Raw genomic sequence first — 13,693 nt, forward strand, 5'->3', positions numbered from 1 at the left:
GCCGTAGTTTTTTAACGAGTTATCGATTCTCAGTTGTTTATGCTGAGACAAAAGTTTTGATGACTTCCAACTTTTATTGGGGCATTATTCATGGGCAGGAAAACAAAATGAAATATGACTTACTATCAACAGGGAGTAAGTTGTTTTTGTAAATAAAAAAGTATTTGAAGATTTATAATCTACTAGCTGCCTCGGCAAACGTTGTTTTGTCATAATTTCGCCCGTATTATTATATTGAAGTGACTAAATAAGTATGGCACCATGACAACGTCCATCGCTATCCCGTCGCACAAACAATGGTCGCCGTCAATCTCGACTCTCGAGTTGTAATAATTTACTATTATTTATTCAACAAATGCAATTATGAATATAAAAGGTAGCCAGTATTTCTTATCAGGAGCCAATTCTCAGTCCTACTGAATATGCATATAAAATTTGGTAAAAATCAGTAAAGCCGTTTCGGAGGAGTACGGTAACTAACATTGTGACACAAAAATTTTATATAATACTAGCTGTCCCGGTGAATTTCGTGTCACTTTAAAACCTTCCCTGGACTTCTACGAATATTTTAAGACTAAAATTAGCCCTATCCGTTCAACCGTTTTCGAGTTTTAGCGTTACTAACACAATTGAAAATCCATTTTTATATATTTAGATAATCTACTAGATTGCGCGCTACTTAGTTGCACTGAAATTCATTTACCGCGCAAATTTTATTATAAAAAGTATCCAATGGCCTTTCCCGACACGAGTCAAAGTATCTCCATGCAGGGCCCCCGCTACCATAATATGTGCAATGTATGCAATGCCGCGTGCATTGCACACATTGCGCCATCCTCTAAGGGCGCCAAATCGTCATCTTTAGGGGCGCCAAAACCAAGGACCCAAAAAATTTGCCTAAAGGGGTGCCAAAATCGGTTCAGTGGTTTGGGTGTGTTCAGGTGACAGACAGAAAGACGCTTTTGAATTATTAATGTTAGTATGGATGGTTATTTTAAATCTACATAAATAGCCTTGTTTCGTAATTGTTTCAGTTAAGACGGCGACTAACCCAAAAAATCAAACATCGTCCTTCTCTCTTCACACTCACGCCCGTCTTTCATATGCCAGGTGAAAAAGGACGACGCGGATTCATCGCCAAATTAGTTTTTTCTCAATAACTCGATAAATAGAAAACATTTTAAAAATCCGCTAGGTCGATCTTTCAATGATAGAATTTTATACAATGTGTTAAAATATTAACTTGGTTCAATGCACGGCTATGGCAATAAATGAAAAATTCGTGAAAATTAGATGCATATTTGTGATTTTTTTCTATCGAGAAAGTTTTAAGATATCGTGTTTTTGCTCACATCGAATTCTCAGAAATATAATGTAGTATCTAGTTTTAGAAAATGAAACAATTCGGGGATTACTTTCAAGTATATTATAAATGAATTATAAAATCGACACTTTAGGGTTAGTCGCCCCCTTAAACTATTTTAAGCAAAACAGACATTTTATCACAAGAAACATTGAGTGAAATAATTCTTAATTTAACAGCCTGAAGGCATATTGTCACAGTAAACAATATTAAATAGAGCCGTTATATTTCAGGAACATAATTTACTTTACAAGGTTCTCTTTATAATTATAGTGTTGAAATGTTCTTCGGGAAAATTTTATAAGACAAAGAGGTAACTTGTTTCTAAATGAATTATGCTTGTGTTATAAATAATCATTTCCAATCTTGTAACGAAATAATTATAGCTTTTGTTCAGTGCTTTAATATCTCAGTGTTATTTTTCAGCTGAAGTCATCATTTTGTAAGAATTACGCGTAAGCGTCGCGTATCTACGCCTACGCTTTTTTTTTGTCAAACTCCTTACGTCATGTGCATCAGCGTCATGTGATTACGCTGATGTCACTTAAACTATTTTTTCTCCATACCAGAAAAGCGTTAAAACAGCTGGAAAAGACTGACGCTATCATATCGTATGTTGCTATAGTGCAAGTGGCTGTTAATAAGGGCATCTCCTATTCTACTTTAACAACTTATTTCCTTGAAATAATGTCGAATATACCTAAACCAAATATATTGATCGTTCGAAGCATACAGGCTACGTTAATAAATCATTAGAATTTTTAATAAATCATTACAATTATAATTTTAGACATGGGAGACCTATGCTTCGTCACGAATAGGCCGGCTCGACTGGAGAAATACCACGTTCTCACAGAAAACCGGCGTGAAACAGCGCTTGCGCTGTGTTTCACCGAGTGAGTGAGTTTACCGAAGGCCCGATCCCCTACCCTATTCTCTTCCCTACCCTCCCCTATTCCCTTCCCTTCCCTACCCTCCCCTATTATCCTTTTCCCTCTTAAAAGGCCGGCAACGCACCTGCAGCTCTTCTGACGCTGCGAGTGTCCATGGGCGACGGAAGTTGCTTTCCATCCAGTTATTTTCTTTTAAATCAGGGGTTGTTTTTTAATTTCTTGATTTACCTAAACCTAATATATTGACTGTTCGAACATACGTTAATAAATCAAGAAATTCAAAAACAACCCCCGATTTAAAAAAAAAATTAAGTAGATGAACAAACATTTTAAAGCACTGAGCGGGCTGACGATGATTAACTATAGCAAAGAACACTCTCGATTATTTAGTCTCTCAAACCCAAAAAAACTAGATTAAAATCGGTCCACACTCCTCTTTTTGGAGGTTAAAAAAAGCGATAACAATATAGCTTTGTCCACACTGTGCCTTTTTTGTTCATCAAGGGGATGCGTTATCGCAGGCAACATCGCACGTGAGGCATGCCCGCGACGCATGACACTTTTCTTTCCAACGCGGGTGGATTTTGACGCATTCAATTATTGAATACTAGAGATCGCCCAATGGACGAAATTCGACCTTACTTGCAACAACATAAGGACTACTACCTATATTTTGTTAAAAATATTGACTTCATCATAGTTTTTTTTCAATTCTTGTCTCTGGGACTCAGCTGATCTCAGACTGGCCGTTTAAACATTGTCTAATAGTATCTAAAATTAAATAAAAAAAAAAACAATAATCAACCATAAATAAAAGAGTATAATTCGTATGTATAGGCTTGTCACTCAAAAATCTGTCATTTTTCCTAGTAGTAGTATTTATCGTAGTGTGTGTAACGTTTTATTTGTTAAAAATATATATGATAAAAGCATAATTTTAAAATAATATTAGCTCGATGCACTCCTTCTCCATATAAACTATAACTGTGCGAAATTTCATGCACCTACGTTTCCCCATTTTTCGTAAAAAGGGTTACAAAGTTATTCTCTCACGTATTAATATTATAATAATATAGATGCCAAACGAAAGTTGAATAAAAAGATGATGACGAAAATTGAAGATGAAATTGCATAGTATGGACATAGCTATATACTTACCACATTACATATCTGTGCAGCACCAGAAGTGGAGCGAGACAGGTATACGAGTTAATTATGCTAATATATCAGAGGAAAAGAGACAGAGAATTAATTCGCGGCTTTAGTTTAGGTAAGTAAGGACTCCTAATTTACCAACATACGTACCGACCATTTGCTTTTGAACTGCCAACTAAAATCCTAGAGCTTATAAGTTCGGGTGTGTGTTACAAAGCTACGGCGTAAGCTCGGAGCTTTATGATTTTGTCTGAGTGTTATTATCGTCAATGCGGAGCTTTTTTGAATTCGGCGAATAGACGACAAATCTAAAAGCTTTCGAGCTTTGCGGATTTATCTATCGAGTATTTCAGTTACAATGTAATATAGAGAGCTTTCATTGTAACTAAAAACGAAATTATGTGTGTTGTTGTTTGCGGTAATAAAATAATTATTATTCTGGGATAAAAAGGAATGCATTTCTTTCCTTGTGGTACACTCTATAATATCTGAGTGAAATTTATTCTAAATTTAATCTTTATAAACCCTCTTTGTTTAATAAAATCAATTCGTGGCTTATCATCAATTATAATAATCAGCCAAGTGCGAGTCGGACTCGCGCACGAAGGGTTCCGTACCATTATTGAGCAAAATTAGGCCAAAAACTGTGTTTTTTGTATGGTAGTCCCCCTTAAATATTTATTTTATTAAAATATTATTATTAAATTTTAAAGTACACATTTAACTAAGGACTTTGTGAAAAATTCAATTACCTGTTGCCATTATTAATATAGAGCAAAAAAGGCCAAAAAAAATCACGTTTGTTGTATGGGAGCCCCCCTTAAATATTAATTTTATTTGGTTTTTAGTATTTGTTGTTATAGCGGCAACAGATATTCATAATCTGTGGAAATTTTAACTCTCTAGAGCTACCGTTACCGTTCTTGAGTTACAGCCTGGAGACAGACGGCGAGGCGAGGCGAGTTTCTTACGCCGGTTCTTCTCGCCGGGTTAGTTCCCGAACCGGTGGTAGGCATAATGTAGGACATTCTGAAAACATTTATTTTAAATTTATTCAGAAATAAAACAATTTTGATTTTGAGGCAGACGGACTCGTACAGGGTCCCGTTTTTACCTTTTGGGCACGGAACCCTAAAAATGAATTATAAAATACTACGCCCTCTGAAAAATAACACTGTGTGTATAATTATGGACAGACCATTCATAATAAATGATGCTTACAAATTTTGATATTAATTACAGGTAAACTAATTATGTTGAATACAAAATATCTCATTTGTAACATATTAATTACATCTTTTAGTAGTTAATTATGATACAAATTGAGCATACGCTCGTAAATATAATATTTTCAAAGAAAACTAATTATGGTGCTGGAAAAAAGATATCCTCTTACATATTATATTCATTGAATTATTTTTGTGCTCATTTATTAAGACTCACTAGCTAAGGGTCTGATTCTTATTTTCCGAACGTCGCTTCGATCTTCAGAAGGTGAATAAATTACGTTCCCGAAACAACGCGCGGATTTAGTCAGCCTGAAAGAGTTGAGGCTTATCTAACACGCGTAGCTTCTAATAATTATATTTATATTTCCATTTATTTTTGTATTCAATAAAGACTAATTAATAAAATAATTAAAATGTGAATGAGATACAGTAAAAAATCTATAAAACTTATTTTCCACACGATCACGGGATGTGATTTTTCCGCACGAATGGGCCAGCTCGACCGGAGAAATACCCCGGGCTAACAGAAAACCGGCGTGAAACAGCGCTTGCGCTGTGTTTCGCCTAGTGAGTGAGTTTACCGGAGGCCCAACCCCCACCCTATTCCCTTCCCTACCATTCCCTAATCTCTTCTTTCATCTTCTTTCATTTTTTTTTTCACTTTTGTATGGGGAAACTCGTGACGCTCGAGCCCTTGCCCATACAAAAGTGAAAAAAATTTTTCGTCTTTCAGCGTTGCTACTTTTACAGTGAACTCTCTACAATGAACACGTACACGCCCTAAAGTATTATCACTTATTTTTGTTACACCCTGTAGATGTAGAGGTAACAAACAATTTCACATTAATTTAGATTGTACTATCGGAGAAGTTGATTCCTAGACAGATGGCGGACTTAAGTAATTTGGCCGCGTTACGTCAAACCCAGCCGACAGATCTCAATTAACATTGAATTGACATGATCTGACCAACTGCCGTAGGTCCGTCAACTGCCTAGGAATCAATTTTCTCGATGGTACAATCCTTTTTGCATGAACACTAAGCTGCCCATCAAAGGGCTAGCTTTTTCACGTAAACTGTATCTAATATTAGTGCATTAGTGCATAACCATTTTCCTAAACGCCACCGAGGCATTAGCTAATAACATCTTGCAGTTAACTGTAAAGGCGTGCTTCTTGTAATTTCCTAGCCGTTGTTAAGGTGGTTATATACTTCCGATTCAATTTGTTGCTGACGTTTTAAAATATAGTAAATCACAAAACTAAAAAAACTACATTATGCTTAAGTTACGCAAAGCCTACGGTAATCATTAATTATTATTATTTAATCGCTCGTAATTGCTTAAAAATAAAATAATAATAATAATAGCTCCCACACCGGTTTCGGTGACGGTGGCCGGTTTCATTGAAACCAGGCCAGCTATGCGGGAGTAATTTTATAGTGCCCAATAGTGTGCGCAGTAAACAAGAGCACTGTCTATTCCTTTACTCTCGTAACCCAGTGGGACGGAAGACCGACGCGATTGGCGAGAGATCAGGCGCAGGACCGACTTTTTACATGCCCATCCGACGCATGAATCATCTTACTTGTCAGACAGTCAGGTGATCAGCCTTCATTGTCCTAACCAAACTTGGAAATAACATGTTTCCAACGCGGGAATCGAACCCACGACCTCCGAGTCAAGAGCCGCGCTCTATACCACTAGACCACGGAGGCATAAATAAAATATTATAAATGCGAAAGAGTGTATGTCTCTCTGCCTGTCTGTCTGTCTCTCTGTTACCACTTCACGCCCAAACCACTGATCTGATTTTGCTCAAAGGTACGGAGATGCTTTGAGTCCGGGGAAGGGACAAAGGATTCTTTTTATCTAGTAAAAATATAGTACGGTGTGAGTTCCGGGCGTCATCTAGTATGTTTGTAGTTAAGTGTACAACGACCCTTACACTTCTTAATAATTCTACCTTGTCCGCTATTTTTATGAGCATTTAAAGCGATGTTTTCGAATGGAAATTTCAATCGAAACGTTTAAAATCGGTTATTAGTGCCATGAGAACGGTTAAAAAGTAACACGGCCGCTCCTTGCAATTTTGTAAGGATTTTTTTAGTAAAATATGGTTATATGGTACAGGTTCACTGAACATTATTTTGACTTGAATACTATCGAGATAATTTAACGTGAATGGTTTTATTTTGATAAGACGAACAACAATTTCCTCTCATCAACAAGTCCTCGAAAAATCCCTATCAAAACGGCACCCTAACCAGCTGAGTTTTTGTATATTAATAGGTTAATAGTGTTATTTAGTACATTAAGTATCCCATCAAAAATATCCTGTAAAAAAACCAAGTCTCGCAACTCAGTTTTTAAGCCGTGAAAATGTATGAGATCCATGCAATACCAAGTCGGCCTTCTGTTTCAAGTTATTCCGTAAGTTATTATCATATTAATATTAAAAATCTTTTACGTTTTGAATATATATTTAGATCAACTTGGACATCGCATGATTAGATTGTTTAGTATAACACTATACAGTATCACACAGCACTACGGGTCTGCATCAATCGCATGGAGCGCAATAAACTAAACAATCTAATAATATAATAATTATGTATAAATTGTAAGATACATTGTGTTTTCATGCGGCCGTGCCACTTTTTTGCTCGAGATATTATACAATAGATGGCCAACAAAATCACATTACACGCGTATAAAATTTGTCTCTGCATTGAGTAAGTTCTCTCAGTAATAGAGAAGCAGAAGCATGACTAACATTTTCTCAGTTTATATAGCCCGACAAAATAATTATATGAGATAGTATATTCAAAATAACCAATACCAAATATTACCAAATATTAATAAGCAATTGAAAATATTATAATAGTAGTATATTGCATAAATGTAAATAAATGAAAATATAAATTATTAAAAATAAAAAAAAATAAAAAACTTTAGAAATGTAAATATTGTCTATAAAAAAATATAAATATTATAAATATTGTTGTAATAATGACATAAGGAATAAAAACTAAGATTTTAGATGCGAATAATTTAAACAATACTGTACTAATATATTAAGTAATATTTTTATAAAGTAATCATAATATCTATACTTATATAAGTATATTACTTAATAAAATATCTGTGATGTTATGCAAGCTATCATAATAATGTACGCAGATGTAATGTAATGTAATCTTTGACAACCTCTGTGGCTCAGTGGTGAGCGCGTCGGTAGCTCAAGCCGGAGGTCGCGGGTTCGAATCCCGCCGACGGAACAAAGAGTTTTCAAAGTTCCCGGGTCTGGATGTGTATTAAATGTGTATGATATAATAAAAATCTTAAATATATGTATAGTATAAAAGTATTAAATATATTTCCGTTGTCTGGTACCTGTAACACAAGTCCTTTAGGTACTTAGCACGGGGCCAGACTGACGTGGTGTGAAGCGTCCATAGATATTATTATTATTATTATTTATTAATCTTTTAAGGAATTAATAAAGGCTTTTTTATATTTTTATATATTCAAAATAACGAGGCACCTAATTTTATACTTATAGTATGAAGCTATGTATCTTCGCTTTTACCTGCCTGCTTATTAGACTGAAATAAGCAGGCGGATCACCTGATAACAACTACTACCTCCATTAGTACTATTGAATTTCCTTGATAACCTCACGCTCATATATTGGACGCTGAGGCCGACACATTTGTGCCGAGGCCTTGTAAATAATTCCACGATTTGAGCAGTTAACCCTTCCGTTAGGGGCATAACAATTTGTGAGCCATTGTCCCCGTGATCCGGTCACTTGTACCCGAATTAGTTGGATTTATGCTAACCCGTCATAACCCTTGCGGTGACCAGGATTTTGGTGGGACAGTCCTATTTTGCCGTTGCTGAATATAGGTTAAAAAAATTAATGATTCGCACTATAAGAGCTTATACTACAGAAAATCTTATTTTTTTTAAATGAAATAAGGGGGCAAACGAGCAAACGGGTCACCTGATGGAAAGCAACTTCCGTCGCCCATGGACACTCAAAGCATCAGAAGAGCTGCAGGTGCGTTGCCGGCCTTTTAAGAGGGAATAGGGGAGGGTAGGGAAGGGAAAAAGGTAGGGGATTAGGCCTCCGGTAAACTCACACGGCGAAACACATCCTGGATTAACACATAGGCTACATTTTTAACCGACTTTCGAAATAGAGGAGATGTTATGATCATTTTCATTTGATTTTTTTTGTTCAACGATTACTCCGCTGTTTATAAGCCGATTTCGACAAAAATTTACAAGCCGTTAGCTGATATCCTGGATTAACACATGGTCTACATTTTTAACCGACTTCCGGAATGGAGGAGGTGCTATGTTCATTTTTTAAATTGATTAATAGGTTTCGCCCTGTCTCTTGCTTGGGGGGGCTGCGCCCCTGCGCTGCGCTGCCCCCCCCCCCCCCCCCCCCCCCCGAAAATGTATCGCGTCGTTAGTACTGAGTTTTAATTATCCTTTTAATAAACAAATGAAGTAATTAATTATAACAGTGAGAATTTATTCTAACCTAAACTAAACATACGAATTTCGAGTGTCATTTGATTAATAGGCTTTCGCCCGGAAAATCTTTCACAGACAGCGAAGTTATTCATAAATCATAAAGAAATCACATCTGAACATAAAATAATATATATTTTTATCTCCTTCGTTTTGGAAGTCGGTTAGCATATGACATGTTTATCAACTTCCATCCCTCAGTCATCAAAAATTGATGTTTCCTATGATCAAACTCAATTCATTTTGTCGCTAATTGCCAATAACTATTTTAGCTCTTAATACACTATTTAGTTTACCTAATAACTCGCGGGTAACACCGCGGGGCACAGCTAGTTTGAAAATAAACAGTAACGCGTTGTTAGTTTTCCTGGGTTTCAATAGATGGCGAATTATTTAAGTGTGAATGTAATTATGTATACAGGTTCTTTGATCATAAGAAATAACTTCATTCCACTCGGGTGTCCCTTGACACCTCTCAAGGTTTTTTTCATTAAATCAAAATAAATAAAAAATCGGATACATAAAAAACTTAGTATATTACAATAAATACTTTCGAACATATCAACGCGGCTGAGCCCTAAACTCGGACCAGTTAAGGCTTTTAGAAGATTGCCAGCCGAAATAAAGTCTCTCCAGCTTTCAGTCACTTTGTATTACGATGCAATCTAACGCTTGATTTAGTTCTAAAAAACCTTTCAAGTCATATTTTATATGATGATGTTTTGATAATATTTGTTGTTTTACAAAAAAAAACAAATAGACTAAGTATTTGAAAATATTATGTTTTTTAAGCTTTCGTGTACCATTTATCGCGGCGATCGAATCAAGAAATTCTATAACGAAAAAACCTAACACCCCCGACTCCGACCAGCAAAGCGGTGCGGCGTTTTCAGATTTCAGCACGGTGTTTGTGTGCGTCAGACTAGACGTATCCGAATTATGATTGTGTAAATTGATAACAAATGCTATGCGATAGCTTTACCGCGGCAGTTTCCAAATGCTACACGTATTTTTATTATTTGTACCTTTTTTTGTGATTTCATGATGATATTAAAATGTTTTGGGGAAAGTGAAATTGAGTGATGCTTTATTCTCTCCTCCGTTACGCGAAAATTCGTTTGTAGCGCAAGAACCGTACATTTCCCCGGAACAAAAAGGGTTCTATGTACTTTCCCGGGACTTAGAGTATATCCATAGCAAATTATAACAAAATCGGTTCAGAGGTTTGGGCGTGAAGAAGTAAGAGAAAGGCAGACACACTTTCGCATTTCTAATATTAGTAGGATAGGAATATTAGTAGGAATTTACAATAAGTGTGGATTGTTGGGTAAAAAATGTTAAATAACTTCAAGTTAAACGTTACATCAGTTTCACTGATTTCGACACCTTTTTTTTTTTTTTTTTTTAAATAACTTCAAGTTAAACGTTACATCAGTTTCACTGATTTCGACACCTAATTACAACTCGCCTTCAGAGTTGGGTCTAAAAATACTTGTGAAGTTTTATAATTGACTACGCAAGCATTCGTTTTTTTAAGGTCAAGGGAGTCGTTAAAACGTTTTAAATATACATACCCAGAATAAGATAAAACTAAAAATAAAAATTAAATACTTACCTTAATGTTCGTAAGTACCATATAATTTTATTATTTTTTATTTTAAGTCGTTTTATAACAGCCAAGGCCATTAGCGACTATAATAATGATTTAGGGCCTGTTTCACCACTTCCTGATAAGGCTATCCACCAATTAACTTGACAGATCAAGTATGGAGAATCTGTCAAAAAAGCTGTGAATAGCTGTTTTATATACATATTTAACTTGACAGATCAAGTATGGAGAATCTGTCAAAAAAGCTGTGAATACTTAACAAAATAAATGGTCTGTATGTAGGTGGTAGCCTTTGTCACATAAACAATCCTTTATGTTATTTGGTTAATTACATTTTCTTTATTCATTACCATCCATCAGCCTATTGCCGTCCACTGCTGAACGTAGGCCTCCCCCAATGAGCGCCAACCATCCCGATCTTGGGCAGCCCTCTTCCATCCGCTGCCAGCCACTTTCTTCAAATCGTTGGTCCACCGTGCTGCGGGACGTCCTACACTACTTTTGCCTAAGCGTGGCCACTCTGACACTTGTCTGCTCCATTTTCACATTTTACACATTTTCTTTATTATTCTGTAATTTATTTATTTTGCTCTTAAAGTAAAATTTGAGAAACAAAATCTTTGTTTAAACCAAGAATCTTTCCAAAAAACACTTGTCCTGATTTATCAATACTCAAGGTCACCCGAGCTCTTTACATAGTTTGTTGTTACATACGAATCTTAAACAGGGATTATCAAGCTTAACCTCTCGATTTTACAACTTTACTTGTTCAATTATAAACGGGTTCCGTATACTTGAGAGGGTAGGAGTAAAATATACTTTGGCAAGATTTAGGCTCAGTTCAGACATTCGCTACTCACAAACAATACAAGGTGGAACAAAACTAATTTCTAATACTTTAGAGTGTGTCAGTGTCCCCTATATTATAGAGATCACTGTGAAAGTAACAGCGCTGAAATAGCATTTTTTTATTTGTATGGGCGTGCGAGCGGGCGCTTGCCCGAGCGACAAGAGTAACTTTTTTTAAACTTTTGTATGAGAAAATTCATGTCATGAATTTTCTCATACAAAAGTTTAAAAAAAGTTACTCTTGCAGAGCTGCTACTTTCATTGTGAATTCTATATTGGCGACCCACACGCACCCTAAAGTATTATCGCTTAGTTTTGTTACACCCTGTATACGTGAGGTATGAGTTATGACTTATGAAGTTATATGTATGAAGTTATATGTAGAATTAAATAAATTAAACTTATTATAACTTATGGCCAATATTTTGTACAAAACATTGTTTGTAGTGGATAATGGCAAGTATCGCTAAATGAGTTCTTAACTTAACAGATTTAGGCCCAATTTCACCAACGACTGTCAAAGTTAGCTCTTTCGTTTTTCATATGAATGAAAGAGAAGACACGACAATTTAACAAGCTGTTAACACTAACAGACGTTGGTGAAATTAGGCCTAAGATTGAAAAGTATAAAAATTAAAATCTATTGAATTATTTAGCCGGCCTCTGGACGATTAATTGTATTTCAATTTCACGCCTCAATTTTATTGCACAGATTTGACAATTAGATTGAAGGCACGCAATGTTCAATATCAACCCTAGACGGTCAATAATATTACCCAATACGTGAAATTGCGCAATAAAATTGCTCGTCTATGGGCCCGCTTAAGGTGAAAAGGCACGGGCAAACGCACTTTGATAAAATAATTGAAGACATTAGTATCTGGAGAGGGACGTATATTATCATAATTATTTATAACATTTTACAACATAGGACCAATTACTATTTTTTCTGTGTGTGAACAAACCTTGTAACTTTCTTGTTGTTGCTAATAACGTATAATATTATAATTTTAATAATTACTGTTACTTTCTTATTTTAAATCATTCCCCTGGAAAAGCCTCAAAATCTTAATTACCCACTTTGTCCACTCATATCTTCAATTTCACTCGTCACTTCGTCAGTTGTGATCCTAAGTAGTCTTGCAATTATACTGGCTAAAAGCCGAGCTTTGTGAGGGCTCCCGACGTTTTTAATCTTCAAGGATTTATTTTATATTTTAATAGTAATCAAACCTTGACTGACCGATGATAACACATCTACATATAAATAATAATTACTATGTTAAAGCACAAATCAATAGGCGTGATAGTTTTTCCGTAAAGTGTACCACAAAAGTGCCCAGGGCCTCTATCATGAGCTCTTAAATCCATTCTCTTTACGTCCTTATCTGACTGTATAAGGACGTAAAGTGAATGGATTTAAGAGCTCATAATAGGGCCCCAGGTTGCGGGATATAGTATTTGGGAGGCAGCCGTAGGAGGCAGCATATTATGCGGCTCCAAGGGGACTCACAGGGGACATTTTCCCCAAAATCTTGATGTACTTACTACTTATATTTTATTTTTTTTGACTACCCGAAATCTCGTGCCTCCTACCTTAACCCCCTTCAAATCAGACGCTCGGTGAAAACATTGAGGAAATCCACACATGGTTGGTCCCAGACGTATTGACCTGCTCATTCTGGCCCTGCTCTGGACTAGGCCGAATGCAATGCCAGAATGCCGTATGTGCTTGAGCAACCATACATAAATTTAAAATCTTATCCTAGGCACAAAAGTATTTGAGGAGTGGTTACTTCGCTCTTAAAAATTTGACTAGGCGGCAGCATCAGTCAGACCCTCCTTCCAGTATATCGTAAAACCTTTTTAGCACTGCCCGAGCTGCCTAAAAACGGAACCCTAATAAAAACATTAGGTCGAATAAATCACGGCGGAGAAAGTTGGTAGAGACGTGCATTATTAACGACTCACATCCCAACCTCACCTTGAGAACTAAGAACATACGGGACCATAATTCACACGAGATTCCTCGTGACCTCCTTTTATAAGT

Source organism: Aricia agestis, chromosome 16, assembly GCF_905147365.1.
Source record: "Aricia agestis chromosome 16, ilAriAges1.1, whole genome shotgun sequence".
NCBI classification, from domain to species: Eukaryota; Metazoa; Arthropoda; class Insecta; order Lepidoptera; family Lycaenidae; genus Aricia; species Aricia agestis.